The sequence below is a fragment of the Canis aureus genome, chromosome 29, assembly GCF_053574225.1.
Source record: "Canis aureus isolate CA01 chromosome 29, VMU_Caureus_v.1.0, whole genome shotgun sequence".
Classification (NCBI taxonomy): Eukaryota; Metazoa; Chordata; class Mammalia; order Carnivora; family Canidae; genus Canis; species Canis aureus.
The window spans coordinates 10,930,831-10,950,072 of record NC_135639.1 but is presented as its reverse complement, the minus strand read 5'-3'; the positions used below and the strand labels follow the sequence as shown (position 1 = coordinate 10,950,072).

The following is a 19,242-nucleotide window of genomic DNA, read 5'->3' as shown; positions in this document are numbered from 1 at the left end:
TGTGTGCTGGTTGATTTTATGTGTCCCCTTACCTGCGATAAGGAGTGCCCAGAGGGCAGGGAAAATAGTTCTGGGGGTGTCTGAGGGTGTTTCTAGAAAAGATTAGCATTTGAATTGGTGAACTGAGTAAGCCTGGCTGCCCTCTCCCATGTGGGTGGCCCTTCAGATCTATGGAGGGCCCCAGTAGAACAAAAAGGTGGAGGAAGGATGGACTCACCCTGCTTGAATTGACCTCCCATTTTCTCCTGCCCTTGGACACTGGTACTCCTGGTTCACAGAGGCCTGTGAATGACACCACCAGCTTTCCGGGTTCTGACAGATGGCAGGACTTCTCAGTCTCCATAGTTGTGTGAACTAATTCCTGCAATACGTCTCTTCTTATATATCCCTGCACGTATTCCATTGATTCTATCAAGCCCTGACTAGTATACCCTCCTGACACTCGATTATTAGTTGGTCTTCGGACCTAAGACCCAGTACAAATCTCCCTGGTAAGTGACATTTGATCTTTGACCTTTGTTTCCTTTCCTTTTTTATTTTTTTTAAGATTTTATTTTATTTTATTTATTTTACAGAGAGAGAATGAACAAGCAGGAAGAGTGGCAGGCAGAGGCAGAGGGAGAAGCAGAATTCCTGCTTCTTGATCCCAGGACCCCAGGATCATAACCTGAGCTGAAGGCGGTCACTTAACCAACTGAGCCACCCAGGCATCCTGAGGCCTTTGTCTCCTACACCTGAACAGCTTCAGAAGAAAGCCACCTACCATTGCCACCATCTCCAGGGACCTCATACACAGAAGCAGATAGCAAGAAAGAGCCCTATGTGTCCCCATGGCCCGGCTCCTGTGTAGAAGACAGAGGAGCCCTCATACCCCTGCAGCCCTCAGCAATAAGTGTGGCTCACCTTGGCCTGGAGGCCAAACAGCTGGCCCTAACAGGGCCTCGTCTCCACCGCGGGCAGACAGGGATGGAGTGTGATGGACAACCCTTGAGCTGCTTTCTCTAGAGGCCACTGAAAATCACCCGTCGGAGGATCTCTATTACTTCCACCGTGCAGAATGGTGCCGAAGTAAGGATTTACACAAATCTTAAAAAACATGGAGTAGTGTGTATTTTAGATACTGTTGCCACATCTAATTAGCCATTGAAGTCAAAATGTTTCTAACGAAATAGGGAGTTGGCAAACGATTAAATGCGAGGTCCCATTTTTCCTTTTGTACATTAGAAACAATTGTACTAGCCCCATAATGTCGTCTTGAGATGTTATCTGAAGATGAGATTGCTTTATCAGGATTGTTCTAAATAGTCAAAAGAGCACACAGCTTCATTTTCCAAAAGCTGTGAATCAAATCTGTTTTATACAATCAATAATGAGGGCGCTGACCTCATTTCTTTGAATTTGCACCAATGTAGTGTTTGTGAGACTTCGAGGCATGGATTAATGGTGAGAAACAAGGTGTTTGCTTTCCTCCCTACTTCTTCCAGCCAGCTGGGTGGTGGCTGTGCCCATCTGACCCTGAGACACAGGCCCGAGCAGATCCTGTGAGGCCGCCAGGGCTTCTCTGCAGAGAACCTGACCTGGGCCCTGCTGCTGCGAGCCTCCTGTTCATCTGTGGGACAAGTCACCACAGCTGAGGGCCTTACAGCAGCAAACCACCCACATGTAGGAGCTCCCAGTTCTGTAGGTCAGGGGTCCTGCTGGGCCTCACTGGGCTAAGGTTGAGAGGTCAGCAGGGCCCGCCCTCCTTTCTGAGGCTCTAGACAGGAATCTGCTTCCTTACCTTCCCGCTTCTGGAGGTTGCCTGTATTTATTTCCCTCTAACAACTTCAAAGCCAGTGACAGTAGGTGGAAGGGCGTATCCACGGGAAAACCGAGCAGGGAGCCTGATGCAGGATTCGATCCCAAGACCCTGAGATCATGACTTGAGCTGAAGGGTGATGCTTAACCAACTGAGCCACCCAGGTGCCCTTCTCTTTCCACTCGTAAGGACTCAGGCAATTAAATGGATCCCACCCAGGGAATCCAGGATGACCTCCCATCTCCAGGTCAGCTGGCCAGCAACCTGCATCATGGCATCTGAACCCTAAGTCCCTTTGCCATGTGACACTCATAGGTTCCAAGAACAGGATACGGGCCTCTTGGGGAGGCATTATTTTGCCTGCCATGCTGACCGCAGGCCTACGTTTCTGCGTGCTCCGTGCTGCTCAGTCTACCTGCTCGGGGCCTCCTGGATTCTTTGCTTTTCACATGTAGGTCAGCTTCTCTACCTGGAGCCCGAGTAGCTGCAGCTTTGGGGAAGCTGGGCCAACTGGAACACAACCCGGAGACTGCGGGGTGTGGGAGCTCGGGGCCTTTACAGAGAAGGTGGGAGGACCCGCAGAAGGTGTGGTCCTGTCTGGTCTGGGAGGTGACCCAAGGCCATGGTGGAGGGGTGGGGCTCTGGGTAATCTGCAGGGCCAAGAGCCCACTGCCGAGTAGTGAGGCCTTAGCTGTGCTCGCCTGGACTCAGCAATGCCAGACAACCCGTCTCTTCCTGGGGACCACGCCGCGGTGTATACAAACCATCACAAAGACACAGCAAACAGGGCAGCCCGGGTGGCTCAGCGGTTTAGTGCTGTCCCTTCGGCCCAGGGTGTGACCCTAGAGACCCAGGATCGAGTCCCACGTCAGGCTCCCTGCATGGAGCCTGCTTCTCCCTCTGCCTGTGTATCTGCCTCCCTCTCTCTCTTTCTCTCTGTCTCTCATGAATAAATAAATAAAATCTTTAAAAAAAAGACACAGCAAACACTGGGATTATGAGGTGCAGTCTGACAGCAGCTTAACTCAGGAGAATAATTTACTTAACTCTGGATGACTAGGGGCTGGGTCTCCCGTTTCCCACTTACCGGAAAATCTATACTTGGCTGAAATTGATGTTTGATTTTTTTTTTTCTTCTGTATTCTTACATTCCTGAAGGTGACAAATAGTCTTTTGGCAAATACTGAATCTCTCTGAAATCCTGCTGACTGTGGCCTAATTTTCTTCCTCGTGCACATTGACGAGACTCCCTGCAGAAGAGATTGATCCAGCTTGTTTACAGTGGGGGGAAGCAATTGATTTTAATTAAATCCTCTTTTTAGAAATCAGCAGAACGTGTCCATTTTGGGGCCCCCTCTTTTCTCAACATTAATCAACTTGTTAAATAATTTCTTCTAATTTATGGGCCCCAATTAGCCTCTCTCTGGAGACCTGGAGAATTAAGTGAGACATACCATTCATTTCCAATAACCTTGAGTCATTAATTTTGAATCCTCACATTCAGAGTTCAGGGAAATTATTCAGTAAGACTTTAGACCATTTTCCAGTTTTTCTTTTTTTCATTTTGCATTCCATGTGTCAATAATTGGCACACAGTGGGTAAAAGTGCTGTGGATTAGAATCCCTTTGTTGAAAGGGGTCCTACTACTGGCTCATCTGTCTCTCCACTGCTGGACTTCTCTCTGGTGGTTTCTCTGTCAGGGAACCTCAAACTTGAATGTACATGAGAACCGCATAGGGATCTTGTTAAAACAGCATTACAGGTCTCTGGTTCTGCTTTACTGGGTGGAGGTGAGGCTTGAGAATTTGCATTTCTTATTTTTTAAAATAAAATCATATATTTGAGGTGTATAATGTGATTTGATACAGTGAAATGATTACTACAACCAAGATCATTAACACATCTATCTCCAGTTAACCACTTTTTTGTTTTTTTTGTCATGGAAAGTATCTGAAATCCACTCAGCAAATTTTCAGTGTTCAAATTTTCAGTGTATTAATTATAGTTCTCATGCCCGGACATTAGATCTCTAGACTCATTCATCCTACACAACTGCAACCTTGTCCCCTTTGACTTCCCCCCACCTCCTCACCCCTGGTAACCACTGTTTGACTCTCTGGTTCTTTGACTTCAAGTTTTTTAGATTCCATATATAAATGAGATCATGCAGTTAAAAAATATTTTTAATGATTTATTTATGAGAGAGAGCATGAGCAAGTGGGGGGGAGGAGCAGAGGGAGAGGGACAGCAGACTCCATGCCGACTGGAGAACCCAACACAGGGCTCAATCTCAGGACCCTGAGATCATGACCTGAGCTGAAATCAAGAGTTGGATGTTTAACTGACTGAGCTACCCAGGTACCCCTGAATTTTTGGAAAAAAATTCTGTCTGCCTTATTTCACTTACCATGATGTCCTCCAGGTTCATCCATTCTACAAATAGCAGGATCTTTTTTAAGGCTGAATGATCCATTATGTATACACCACAATTTCTTTGTACATCTGTCTATTTACTTAGGTTGTTTCCATGTGTTGGCTATCGTGGATAAAGCTCAATGGACGTGGAATGTAGATCTCTCTTTGAGGTACCAATTTTAGTACCTGGAGAATTTGGATTTCTTTTAATTTTTAATTTTAATTCCGTTTGCCAACATATAACACCCAGTGCTCATCCCATCAACTGCCCTCCTTAGTGCCTGTCATCCAGTCACCCCATCCCACCACCCTCTTCCCCTTCCACAACCCTTTGTTAGTTTCCCAGAGTTAGGGATCTCTCATGGTTTGTCTTCCTCTCTAATTTTTCCCCATTCATTTTCCCTCCTTTCCCTTAAAATCCCTTTCACTATATGAGTGAGACTATATGATGATTGTCCTCTGATTGACTTATTTAACTCTGCATCATACCCTCCAGTTCCATCTGTGTCAATGTAAGTGGTAGGTATCCATCTTTTCTGCTGGCTGAGTGGTATTCTATTGTATATATAGACCACGTCTTCTTTATCCATCATCTGTCAAAGGTCATCATGGCTCCCTCCACAGTTGGGCTATTGTGGACATCGCTGCTATGAACATTGGGGTGCAGGTGTCCCATAGTTTCACTACATCAGTATCTTTGGGGTAAATCTCCAGTAGTGCAATTGCTGAGTCACAGGGTAGCTCAATTTTTAACTTCTTGAGGAACCTCCACACAGTTTTCCAGAGTGGCTGCACCAGTTCCCATTCCCACCAACAGTGCAAGAGGGTTCCCCTTTCCCCACATCCTCTCCAATATTTGTTGTTTCCTGTCTTGTTAATTTTAACCAGAGAACTTGAATTTCTAACAAGCTTCCAGGTGATGCCTATGCTTCTGGTGCATGGCCACACTTTCAGCAATGCTGGTATATCTAGACAGAATGTTTTTGGAGATCTGTGTAAGGAGGAACTTTGATGGGCTATGGGGAAGGAGGGCAAGGTGATTCTGTGTCATCAGACATTTTAATGCCACAAATGGCTACTTCTGAGGGACTCTAGGAAGGAAACATAAGATACTAGGTCTCCAAAAGGTAGAAATTGAGTAATGGAGGTGAGCTAAAAAAATAAATCTTATCATTCTTAACTTTGGTAGCCCAGTTTTCTCTCCGTGTGATAGTATACATGAAGAGTTTCTGTGTATTATCCCTCGTTACTTCTTAAAGTTTCTTTTGAAGTAATAGTTGCCACTAAATGCATCATCACTTTTGCTCAGATCTTTCGTGGTAATCCAGATTCATTGAAGTTCATCTGTATGCATTGCCTTTTTCTCCAGACTTTTCCGGAGAGCATAATTTGGGGAAGAAATGGAACTTCATTTGAGAATATAAATATCTTACGAAATTGCCTCTAAGGTAGGTAAAAATTTAATTGGCTTAATTTTCAGAGGTGCCTTAAAAAATCATTCTATCACCAGTTGATGTCAATGAATAAGGACACCCCTCTGAGTTTGAGATTTCCTGCCTATACTTTCCATGTCTTATAAAAAAAAATTTGGAGACCGATGTTTTGCCATGTTTGGGGAAGAAGCAATGATTTTGACGGAATGAAACTCTTTATAAGGCTTATTTTTAATGAAAATCATCAATGACTATAATAGGGACACACAAAACTTAAAGAAGTTAGTGAAGGTAGCATCCTGATTTTTTGATACTTAAAATATGACTTATAAAACAGATTTGTGAGGGTGCAAATATTTATAGGACACTCTGTGTAGTCTGTAAACTATTTTAGTTAAGGGTTTTCCTTAAGTAGAAAGATACCCATCTGTGACGTAGGGTCTGATTCACTTTTCAAAAATTGAATGGCACTATTTTTGGAACAAAATCATTGTGAGACATGAGGTAAAGATGTGCTGGGCAGTTGGAGAGAGAAGGGGTGAACAGATAATCATAATTAGGAATTTGTGGAGTGTCAAGGGTTTCAAGTTTTTCAGTTACGTTGGCCATGACTCAGCACTGTTTTTTCTCCTGGAAGTGAGAGGAGTTTGAAGAGACAAAGCTTAAAGAAAGTCCCTGGGCGACTCAGTGGAAAGTGCTTGGAAAACCTGCAGATGATCTGGGGCCATAGTAAGGAAGAAACAAGAAACATGGAGAACCGTCAGAAGGGAGGAGTATGTGGAAGAGGACACGAGCCGGATTCATTGCTGCAAGTTAGTGATCCACACTCTGAATTAGGCTCTGGTCTCTTGAATTTGCAGCCCAGTTTTAGCTTTCCTTCCATATGTCCTTTTAATCGTCATAGTTGGTTATTTTTAAGCATAATTCCAGATTTTCAATGCCACCTCTACAAGGCTTTGTATAAATGCCAGGAGAGCCAGGCCAAGGAGGAGAACCAAGCAGGATTCTTCAGTTCACAAGGTGACTTTGTCAACTCCTGCTGGCTTACTTCCATGTTTTTTTAGTTCTCCTTTTCCTTTTTTTTCAATTTATTTTTATTTTTATTTTTTTAGCAGTCCTATCAGGAGCAGAGAACTGCTCCTGGGCTCCAGAAATATAGAGTGACAGAGAACAATTCCTGTTAGAATGTTTAAAGATTTTATTCATTTATTCATGAGACACACACACACACACACACACACAGAGAGAGAGAGAGAGAGAGAGAGAGAGGGGCAGAGGCACAGGCAGAGGGAGAAGCAGGCTCCGTGCAGGGAGCCAGACGTGAGACTTGATCCTGGATCTCCAGGATCACACTCTGGGCTGAAGGCAGTGCTAAACCACTGAGCCACCCAGGCGTCCCAATTTCTGTTAGAAGGTTAAAGGCTCACCGACCCCTCTCTTCTGGACTCTCAAAGAATAAATAATGACTGCCCCCTTGTTCTGGGACTGTGTGTTTTTTGACTTGCAGCTGGAGCATAGAAGAGCTGTTATCCATGCTCCATTCGTTTCACGAGCCTGGAGGCCTCCGGTGCCTCACCTCCAGATTGCTAATTCAAACCACACTGCAGAGAAGGAGAAGGAGGGTCAGCCTTGCTTATTAAAGAGAACTGGAGCATTCCTAACAGGAGCATTCCTAGCGCTTCCCCTGGTTTCCTCAGGTTCCTTTTAAATACAGACCTTTCTCAGTAACCACCTCCTACTGTGCTTTGAGGCTCGGTTCAAAGAGTGCTTCCTCTGAGAAGACTCAGCAAGCCACTCAAGCACAAGCTGGCACTGTCCGTCTGCGTCACCCTCCAATTTTCACAAGTATCTCTAGGGTGCAGTGGCCTCGTTGTTTTAGGTTGTTTGCACTTCTGTGTTTACAGCTCCTAGCGTAGCACCAGGCGTGCAGCACTTATTCAGTATGTGTGACCAAACATGCTCCTTCATCCACGTTCAGCGCACATAACACGCATCTCAACACACCCCTTCAATTGGACCAAGGCCAATGTCCAAGGATAGAAGTATGCAAACTGAAACTTTTCCTCCAACTATGTTGGAGCCTTCATAGGATGAGTCCAATTCTCTTTTTTGAAAGGGCCAGTGTAAATAGAAGGACAGAGGTATCTGGGGTTAGACCTGGATGCAAGTCCTAACTTTTCCTAATAGCCACGTGCATTTGGACAAGCATTACTCCTGTTTGTGGCCATTTCTTCATCCATGGAATGGAACAGAAATAGCATCCATTATGAGCTTAATGGGAGGATGACATGAGATAATGCATGTCATGTGCTTGGTCTAGTGACTGGGATTTCTCAGCAGGGAATGGTGACTATTCTTAATATAGAGGCCATGGCACTTGGATGCTTGCTTTCCCGTCTTAAAATTTCTCCACAGAACACACACAGGCACACTCACACTCCTGTTTCTTTTTCTTTTTTTTTTTTTTTTTAATTTTTTGGGTATAGCTCAGTCTGTTTGCTTTTGTACCCTGATCAGTTTAAACCATTTTGCTTTTACCCCAGTCCTGAATATGGTTGTCAAGGACCACGTGCCCTTTCATTGTTTTTCAGTCTCAAAATTTGCTCTAGTCTTAAGAATGCGTTTCCAGTAGTATCTTTTGTGAAATGAATCTGTCTCCCTGGTGTAGGAAGGGTTTGAGGTGACAGGTTCCCACTGGGAATCATGCCCTCTTGGCTCTGTCCTGCAGCACAGATGGACTTGTGATTTATCCATCTGGTGGCCTTAAGGGAAAATGACAGAATAATGGTGTATCCAGATGACTCTATTCCTGAGACTGAAGGAAACATGATAGAACAAAAATCAGCTGGAGCACAGCAGTGACAGCATCCTTGTTTTGCATCTAGGGTATAATCTCAGGGAGGGCTAAGACTATTCCTCTTTGTGTGAAAAAGTCTAGTGTCCTAGAATGCCAGATTTAGAACTAGAAAGAAAACCTGTTGTCCTCAAGAGCACCCCATCCATCCCTGACCACTTCTTCCATTTTACAGACAATTAGACTGAGGCCTAGAGAAGAAAGGGAATGGGCCGCCCAAGGAATTAGTGGGAGAAACAGGAAAACAGGGCCCAGGTCTCATGACTCCCCTAAACATAGTTTTTCCATGGAATTTAAGGCTCTTTGGCCAAACTTAAAAATATTTGGAGATCCCCCCATAGACCTGGATTTCTGTGAATACCAACGATGAAAAGGAAAATAGGCTTAGATGACATTTTTCTTCCTTTTCTAAACTCTCCTTTACTCAATCTTTCCATTTCTTAGAAAGTCTGTCTACCTTGGTTTTTAGGAAAATGCCACATCCACTCACTGAATGCTTTATCTCTGCTTATAGACTCAACACTCTCAGGTCTTAGTTTATGTCCCATAGACACTTCACCCATACAGTGCTCCTAGCAAATATTAGCTAAAGGTGTGAAAGAATATGTGAACGTACATTTCTCTTACCTCGTCTTTATAACACCTCATCTGATTACTTTAGCATTGCTCTCCTATCCTATATGAGCTGAATATAAATAATTTTCAATCATAATGCTTTTAAAACTAGTACTGGAATCTTATGCTCTTCTGGGGATTTGAAGCAAGTTATGGTACCCCTAAATTAGCATAAGTATTAAATTTAGATTTTTATGATTCCAAATATTCTTTAAAATGTTCCCTTCAAAACCAAATTCATAGATTCTATGCTTTTCATTTGTGAATGATTTAGGATATTTGAATCTTGTTTGAAGTTAAGGTTATTACAGCTTAGTGATTAAGGGAAAGGACAAGGGAGTCAGATTGACTGTTTGGATGCCTGCCCAGCCTCTTACTCTCTGTACAGGCCTGGAAAGCTATGTAACCTCTCCGCAAGCTTTAATTTCCTCATTAGTAAAATGGAGACATAATAGGACCTACCCCATAGGATGATTGTGAGAATTAAGTGAACTAAAGATGCAAAGTATTTGGTTAATATCTGTCATATAGTAAATGTGTGATGAAGATTAGCTGTGATGATGATCATAATAAAACATAATAATTGTAGTCAAATGAGTATGAATGTCAAAGAAAAAAAAGTGACATTGACTAGGAAACTTATTCCTGAAAAACTGTTCCTAGAGGTTCCCAGCAATCTAAGGAATGATTTCCATCCTTGTGTTGGCTTTATATCATGTCAATGTAGGTGGAACTTTGTTTCCCAGAATTCCTTGCCATGTCTTATTCTTGATTGAGGCTGGTCATCAAAGGATTTTGCACAAGATTTACTAGCAGAAGTGAAGTGGCAGCCACAACCCTCTGAAGGTCAGTGTAGCATGCCCCTGCTACAACAGGCCCGTTGCCTTGTTGATAGTTCACTTTATTGGTGCTGGTGAGCTCACAACTCCTCCACCTTTCCTAGGACCGCTTCCACCAGCTTGTCCAGGTCCTGGGGCGGGTGCATGTGCAACTCAGTGGCAAGGGACACCAGCTTCTGCCAGTTACATCATCGGGTCTGATGATTAGATAGATACCTGTTCTAATCTGTGTGTGGGTTCCAGTTTGTCAGTGTGCTAGACAATATTTATAGTTCCCATTGTATCCTTACCTCTCCCTCTTCATTTTTATTTATTTTTTTAAATTTATTTATGATAGTCATACAGAGAGAGAGAGAGAGAGAGAGAGAGAGAGAGGCAGAGACACAGGCAGAGGGAGAAGCAGGCTCCATGCACCGGGAGCCCGATGTGGGATTCGATCCCGGGTCTCCAGGATCGCGCCCTGGGCCAAAGGCAGGCGCTAAACCACTGCGCCACCCAGGGATCCCCCTCTTCATTTTTCTTCCTGACTTTCATCCCTGTCACCCTACAGTTACTTCACCCTACAGACCCATCACAAATGTGAAGTCAGCAACCTTCCATAGATTTCTTTACCTGCTCCCATAGTTTTACAGGTAACCAAGTAGTTGCTGCCACAGAATATTTTAGTGAAAATAAGGAGCACTGGATAACTTGAGGCAAGTTATCCAACTTGTGTGTGTTTTTCTTGTTGCTGTTTTATCACAGATATCTGCAAGTGCTACTGGGCAGCACCAGATATTTAACCGCAGGCCATTAAGTGAGCATGTGACCTGAGCCACCTACCATAAATTGGATGTTACCCACCCACCAAGCCATAAGGTTGGGTGTACCTAGTAGCATTCCATCATCCAATATAAGCAATGTATATGAGATTAGGATAGAGCAGATAAAGTGTCAGTAGATGCATGCTCATGGAACTTACTCATTTAACCATATCCACATTGCCCTGAAGCAGCTAACCTGGTAGACCCTGAATTGCCTTTTAGAATATCCATTTACAGTGCCAGTTGGGCAAAAACACCTTGTAGGGCTGGGATCATATGCTCTAAGTCAGGAGCCAATATATGGTGCTGTTTTCATTACCTTCTTGGGACTGGGAATCAAGGAGTGAATGTCAGAGTGGCTCTTCTTATCCCTAGTGACCTAAAAGTTTTACTTTCCTGTCTGAGGCTTTGGGCCTGCTTGTCTAGAAATCTTAGTTCCCAACGGATGATTGCTTCCACCAGGAGACAAAGCAATGGTTCCATTAAATGGGAAGCTGAGGCCACCAGCCAGCCACTTTGGGCTCCTTATCACAGTGAATCAACAGGCAAAGAAGAGTTTTATACTGACTGGACTGAGTGATCCTCACTGTCAAGTGTTGCTTCTATGCAGTAGAGGTAAGTACCTTTTGATACCTCTTAAAATACCCATGCCCTATGAATAAAGTCAGTGGAAAAGCACAATAATAAAATTCAGCTTTGACTTCTAATAGCCTAGACCCTTTAGAATCAAAGGTTTGGGTCACCTTGGCAGGCATCATGACTAGCTGACATACTTGCTGAAGACAAAATGCATATGGAGTAAATAGTGAAGGAAGAAAGTTATGCCAGCTATAACCACATGGTGACTTGCAGAAATAAGTTACAGAAGCCATAACAGTTATGAGCATTTCCTTGTTATGACATGTCCATACTTGTGTATGTATTGCTTTGTTCCTCTCTTCCCCTTCTCCCACCATCCTACATAAGACGTATTAATAGTAGTTAACTTTATATCTCAGTATTTAAGTTACAGGATTTCAAAAGGAAAGTATGACTCAGAAGAGGAATGAAAATGACCCAAAGATGCATAAAAAGATTCTGTATCCTCTTTTTTGGGGGGACTGTGTTTTCAATGGTTCAAGGAATATTTGCTTGAGGGCAAGTGGAAGCATGATTTTGCTATTGTCTCTATTTGGAAGTTAAGTATGGTTTAGAAGAGGTATGTACGGATGCTTAGCTGACAAAGGGTGGACTGTGGTGGTTTTATACTCTGTCAGTTGACCTAAGCTAAAATGATCAGTGAAATTTCAAGAAATGAGATGAAATTACTATACAACACATTAAGCTGCTGTAGATAATTTTTGCAAGGAAATAGAGTTTAAATAAAATAAAACCTTTAAAAATCCCATCACACATATTTTGCCCAGAGTCTCTGAAACATTAGCAAATGGGGAAAATTGTAATTCTGATTAATAAGTGTTGTGGAAAAGTTGGGATTTGGAGCAGTCAAGAAAGAATTCTTGAGATGTCTTTGGGTACAAAAAGGTGGTTTTATCAAAGCATGGGCGCAGGACCCATGGGCAGAAAGAGCTGCACTGGGGTTGTGAGGGAATGGTCTATTATACATTTTCAAGTGGGGAGAGGGTTAGGGGTAGCATAAATCTCCAAGATATTTTGAAAACAAGGCTTCCAGGACCCTCAGGGGGCTAGCTATTGTTAGGAAAAGGTCATTTATTACTGTTTAGTAAAAACTCAGTCATGGGACCCTTCAGATGTATCTCAGGGGCCATATGCTTGCAGGGTGACTGCCAATGTATATCTTGGGGGGTTGAGACAAAGGAAGTTTTTGAAGGAATTTCTGTATGTTTGAAGAAGACTCACAGGATCCTGGGGGGGTCGGACTGAGATTACCTTTTACCTTTAGCAAAGTGTCAGCATTGAGGCAGCTGAGCAGCAAGAGGAAGGTCACTCTGCCTATTTCAAGGACTTATCAATGGGCTGTTAAGTAGTAAGGAGATTCAATTTTTTCTTTTGCCTTTGTTTCCCACATCGATAAGCACTCAGGAGATAAAATGAAACCTGGCGAGTTTTGGCAAAAGAAATTGGCTTCACTGGGTTGTGTATTGAATATAGGATTTTTTCAGAAGTCTTGAGAAACAGATGAAGCAAACCTGATTCCCCATGGTCAGAAAGCTGAGCTGAAAATAGTTGAATATCCAACAAACTGAAAGACACAGCAAAGTCAGGGCTGTGTCTGCAAGTGCAAGATGAACAATGACCGTGAAGCAGGCTCACATGAGAGAGGTGTGAATTAAACTCCTCTCTTCCTTGGCTGGTTGGGGTGTCTTGAGTCTGTAAGAAGGAGGGCATTAGCAGCCCTACTGATCCACTCTCATGATATGAAAGTCAAAAGAAGGTGAAAGAATCTTTTCAACAAATTGTGCTGGGAAAACAGAATTTCCTAACACAAAAGAATGAAGTTGGACCTTTTTCTTATACCACTTACAAGAATTAACTCAAAACGCATTAAAGACTTAAATGTAAGACATCAAACTTACACAAGAAAATGCAGGGAAAATCTTCACAACATTGGACCTGGCAATGATTTTTTTTTTTTTAGATATAACATTAAAAGCATAAGCCACCAAAAGTAAATAGATGAATGGGGCTATATCTAGCTTAAAATCTTTTGTGCATCAAAGGACACAATGCCTAGAGTGAAAAGACAATCTTTGAAGTTGGAGACAATATTTGCAAACCCCTTTCTGATAAGGGGTTAATATCCAGAATGCATCAAGCAGTCCGGCAAGTTGTCAACAAAAAAATCAAATAACCCAATTAAAATATGGGTTTAAAACTGAATAGACATTCCTCCAAAGATTATATACAAATGGCTAATAAGCATATGAAAAGATGTTCAACATCACTAATCATCAGAGAAATGCAAATCAAAACCACAATGGGATATCACTTCATACTCATTAGGATGGCGACTACGGAAAAACCCCTGCAGAAAATAACAGGGTTGGCAAGGATGTGGAGACATCAGAACTCTTGTGCACCGTTGGTGGGAATGTAAAATGGTGCAGACACTACGAAAGCAGTATGAAATTTCCTTAAAAAGTTAAAAATATGATCCAGCCATCTCACCTCTGGGTATCTATCCGAAAGAATTGAAAGCAAGGCTTCAAAGAGACAGTTGCACACCCCTGGTCATAGTAGCACTGTTCACAACACTTGAGAGGTGGAAGCAACTTGGGGCACCCAGGTGGCTCAGTCAGTAGAGCAAGACTCTTGATCTTGGGGTCATGAGTTCAAGCCCTATGTTGGGTGTAGAGCCTACTCAGAAACAAAGGTGGAAGCAACCCAAATATCCAGAGATAGATGAATGGGTAAATAAAATGTGGCATATACAGACAATGAAATATTGTTCAGCCTCAGAAAAGAAGCACTGTCACATGCTACAGCATAGAAGAATCTTGGCATTCTGTTGTATGAAATAAAGCAATCACAAAAAACCAAATACTGAATGATTCTGTTTATATGAGGCATCTAAAGTTGTGAAATTTATAGAAACAGAAAGTAGAGGGGTGCCTGGGTGGTTCAGGAGGTTGAGCATTCGACTTAATTTCAGCTCAGGTCATGATGTCAGGGTTGAGAGATTCAGCCCCTACACGGAGCTCCACACCCAGCAGGGGGTCTTCTGGAGATTCTCTCTCACTCCCCCCTCCCCTGACCACTTGCAAGAGTATGAAACAGAAGGGCGGCTGTCAGGGGCTGAGGAAATGGGATATGAAGATGATAAATTTTGCTGTGTTTACAACAGTTTTTTAAAAAGGGAGAGATGGTGTTCAGTGGAGTTTTTTTTTCTTTCCTGCAGTATCTCCTAAAGAGAAAACTTTATAAAAGTCTTCCTTCTGCTAAGCCTCAGGGAAACCTGATCAGAAATGCAGCAATTCATATGCAAAACAAGTTGCCCTGGAGCATTTCACCTTCCTTCTCCAGCTGTTGCTCATCTTGAAGGGCCTGTGTACCAGGTGTCATCTGCTAGCTCCTAGAACTCTTTTGTCATCTGTGCCCTAATAAGACTTTCACTACCTCAGAATTAACCAGAAGTAGCTGTTGCTTCTTTGTACTGAGGCCAGGGAAACAGCTGGACCCCAGTAGTTCCCAATGATCAAAGCGTTTCAAGATGTTTTGATACATTCAAGAGCCAGTGATCTCACCTCCCATCCAGTTGAGTAGATCCTGATGAACGTAGGTATAAGTCTTCTGTAATCTAAATTGGAAAAACGATCAAATGGTGATCCCAAATATAAGATGGAGTAAGCCTTGTCTAACTGGTATCAGTACCAAGACATAATGTCTTGGAAGCCAACTAACTGGATATACTAACTGACCAGAAATTCCCCCTGCATTCTGTTTCATTTATTTAACAAATTTAAGCAGTAGTTACTGGGTATAGGTGCCACTCTGTTTTGCAAATACTAGTTCATTTAATCTTTTACAAGAGTCCTAGAGTTCACTACAAACATGATCCCATTTTATGGATGAGGAAATTGAAGTACAGAGAGGTTAAGAAACTTGCTTGGGTTCACCCAGCTACTAAGTGGTGAATCTGAACTCAAACCCAGGCAGTCTTGTTCCAGAATCATGTCTCACAGGGGAAGAAAAACAGAAGATCTCAAGGAAAGCAAATATCAAGGAAACAGACATACTTTAAAAGTAAATTTCTGCTTTAGGATTCGTTTATTGTTTCCTTTCCCAGCTAAGGTATCCATAATAATGACTATTAAATTTCACTTTAGCTAATATTGCTTGAAGCCCTACTATGGACCAAGCATTGTGCTGTTTCTTCCATGCATTTGTTCACATTTTATGCTACAGCTGTTTAGTTACTTATCTTTATCCTCCTTTCACAGATTACAACACTGAGGCTTAGAGAAAGAATAGAAAGCCCAGAACCACATGGATGTGTATGAAGAATCATGATTGGAACTACCTGCTTTTGGACCTCATGCTACTTACGTAAACTCTGTAAGATATCAAAGAGAAATGGGCAGTCCTGTGCTTTTATATATATGAATGCATTCTTTAAAAATAGGGTAAGTGTTAGAGAGGGGTGACTAGAGTGCTGGCCCCATGAGAAGAACAGGCTCTGGCAAGCACTGGGCATGTATAGGGTCTGCAGTCTCCAGTGGAACACGGCACTAAGGTGAGTGCCACCACCTGTGCCAATCATCACCTGCCATCCTGGCTAAAATGGTTGTCAGTGGTGCCACCATTTATCCGTTCATTTGACATTTTTGGAGCACTTGCCATGTTGCAAGGGATCAGACACAGGAGGTATCTGCTTCATTAGTCTCTTTGGAGGATTAAATGGGATAATGCAAGTACAAGTGTTTGGCTCCTTGTAAGTGCTCAGTAAATCTACTAAGTAAAAGTGCCAACCCTCATTCCAGATTATATATGTTCTAGATCCACTCAGTGTTAGACAACAATCCAACGGCAGATCTACAACAGCTGCTTCAGCAGGTGCTGTGACGATCTCCATATCACAGGTGAGCAGACTGAGGCACATAGAGGTTAAGTAACTTGCCCAGGGTTACACAGCTTAATGAAAGACATACCCCCCTAATTGACTGATCCAGGGCTGGAGATACCTTTCTCATCAGGCCAGTCCAGTAGCTCATTTCCCTGCTAGCAGGGGAAGGGAAGGGAGATAGAGGTGAGACACCTTGAAGCTCTCAGAAGGATCTTGGACACCAGCTGGGCAGTGGCACTTTCCGGGGTCCCCCCACCCCATTCTGCTTTTCCTAAACTCTGGCTGTTCAGTTCTGCCTTTGATTCTGTAAGCGTCCTACTATCCTTCCAGAAAGCTTTCCCCTTTTGTTTTTCAGTTAATTATAATCAGATTTGTGTTTTGTTTTGTTTTTTGAACTCATGAACCTGAGGTAATGTAGGGCTTGAACTCATGACCCTGAGGTAATGATCTGAGCAGAGATCAAGAGTCAGATGCTTAACTGACTGAGCCAGCCAGGCGCCCCTGTAATTGGATTCTTTATTTGTACCCTCAATAAACATAATGTGCCTATGTTGAATTAGAAATTTGGAGGGTCAGCCTGGACATTTACTTTTGGAAAAGGCCATGGGAATGACTCTGCTCAAGGTTAAGAAACACTGCCCAAAATGACTGAGAAACTATTTCATGCATATTTAAAGATTTCTAACTACACTATGATCTCTCTGCACAAATGGACTCCAACTAATTATGTCCAATGGAAACAGATTGGTCTTGCTTATAAAGCTATGCATCAGGTATGGGTAAAATTTCATTTACACGACTCTGTTCTTTTTGGGAAGAAATGCCCTTTGAATCAGTGGAATTTAGCTGGCTGTGTCCTGTCTACCGCAGTTCATAGTTCAATCCTACCCAGCAAAACAGGCCTTAGGGACATTTAGAGATAGGAATTATTGGCTGTGGTAGAGGCTGCTATAGTAAAGTCATTCTTTGAGGTTAAGAAACAAAAAACAAAAAGCACCTAGGTTCTAGGTGACTGACTAATGCACTGCACAGGATATCATTGGATAACTAGCCATGTAATTTCGTCGCGGCGCAGGTAGGTTTCTGCATCTAATAGAATATAGCATCACTGGGCCATATGAAAAGAGTGGTAGGATTATTTACTCTTCAATGTCTGTTGCATTCCCCGACCCCCGCCCTCACCCCCTGGCAGTTAGATTTCCTGTTCTGGCCAATGGGTCATGAGTTAAGGTGAACAAGTGTCACCTCTAGTCTGGAGTATTTAAAAGATTGCATGTAATTCTCCAGCTCTTGCATCCCCTTCCTTAGCATCCTGGTGATGTCACCTAACGGGAAGGTCTGGATTGCCAAGTCATGACAGAAAGGACAGTCACCAGTCCGCAGTAGATTTGCAACAGCAAGTTGCAAACCTTTGATAAGTGTTAAGCCATTGAAACCTTCAATTCATTTTTTCCTTCCTTCCTTCCTCATCTTCATTTCCATCTTCATCCTTTTGTATTACTGCCTGGTGTTATCCTAATGTGAAAGATAACTCAATTTTCTCTGAATCAAATTTTCTAAACCTTGGTGCTATTATTTTGGGCCAGATATTTCTTTATCATTGGGGGGCTGTCCTGTGCACTATAGGATGTTCAGCAGCATCCCTGGTTTCTACCCTCTAGAAGCCAGTAGCATCCACCCTAACACCTCTACCTGTTGTGACAACCAGACATTGCTACGTGTCCTTTGGGGGCCAAAATTGCCCCAAGTTAAGAACCACTGCCCTAGGTAATAAACTAGCTTTTTATTTATGGTATTAGTCCTGCCATCTTTTCTGTGCTGGGTAAGATATTAATATCACTACATCCTACCGCATGGCACAGTACAACCAACACGAGTGATCTTTGTTCAAGACTGAGAGCTTAGGCAAATTGCAAACATATTGTTAGGTTCTTGGTCATAAGCAACAAAAACTATGATTAACTCAAAGAAGAGAAAACAGATCTGTTGGGAGCAGACTGGAAGTGTTGCAAAAGAAAAGAAGATTTAGGCAATCAGGCCACTCCAAGGATCTTAGGCATTATGGTCTGTCCCTCAGTTCCAACAGCCTTGTGCCTTGAGTTCTCTGCTTGGTTCCAAGTTGTGGGAGACAGAAAGTCTGATTGGCTTTTTTTATTATTATTTTTTAAAATTTAAGTGACGACCCTCTCAACATAGGTGACATAGGAAGTAGCAGCAGTGTCTTGTGATTACCAGCCTCATGGAAACCAAATGTGAGGTGGGTGGAGGTTTTTCCTAAGTGAGAGGTAGACATCAGTATTAGAGAAGGGAAGGGAGGTTTGATGAGCAGAAAAGTTGTCTACATAGAGCCTTTGTTTTTGTTTTTAGGATTTTATTTATTTGAGAGAAGACAAAGAAAGTAGGAGTGAAGGAAGGGGCAGAGGGACAAGCAGACTCCATGCTGAACAAGGAGCCCCCAATGTAGGGCTTGATCTCAGGACCCCAAGGTCATGACATGAGCCAAAGTCAGACACTTAACTGACTGAACCACCCAGGTATTCTAGGAGCCTTAGTTTCTGTATCTCTAGGATGCAGATGATAAAAACAGCCCTTCTTGCTTCATAGCATTTTAAGGATCAAATGGGATGAATGTGAAAGCAGTAAATATCAAACAGAAAACTGGACATGTCAGAAATGAACATGATCCACAGATTTGTGTTAACAGGATGTTGCCATACAATGGTAAGTCAGGAGTCTGGGACATACTAGAACTTTTTCATTCTCAGTGCTTGCGGATAGCCAGAAGTTTTGGTTTCAGGTGAAGTTTTATGAGATTTAGGGTTTCTTAGGACATCTGTGAGAGTAATGAGGAGTATGAGAAACTTGCAACTGTTCTTTCCCTTCTTTGGGCCCCAACATCAGACCGAGGAACTAGGCTATGGGGAGGACACATTATGAAAGCAATTCTATTGTCCCTTCTG

At 42.7% G+C, this 19,242-nt stretch overlaps 1 long non-coding RNA gene across 1 annotated transcript in view; it reads left to right on the top strand.

Annotated features, from left to right (window-relative positions):
* Positions 1-579: 579 nt before the first annotated feature.
* The window catches only part of LOC144300774 (uncharacterized), a 76,483-nt gene continuing 57,820 nt past the window's right edge, over positions 580-19,242 (top strand). The window contains exons 1-6 of the long non-coding RNA XR_013367553.1: positions 580-1,068; positions 5,584-5,662; positions 6,285-6,459; positions 11,221-11,373; positions 15,660-15,774; positions 16,216-16,298. This is a non-coding gene — a long non-coding RNA (uncharacterized LOC144300774). The remainder of the gene's footprint in view (positions 1,069-5,583; positions 5,663-6,284; positions 6,460-11,220; positions 11,374-15,659; positions 15,775-16,215; positions 16,299-19,242) is intronic.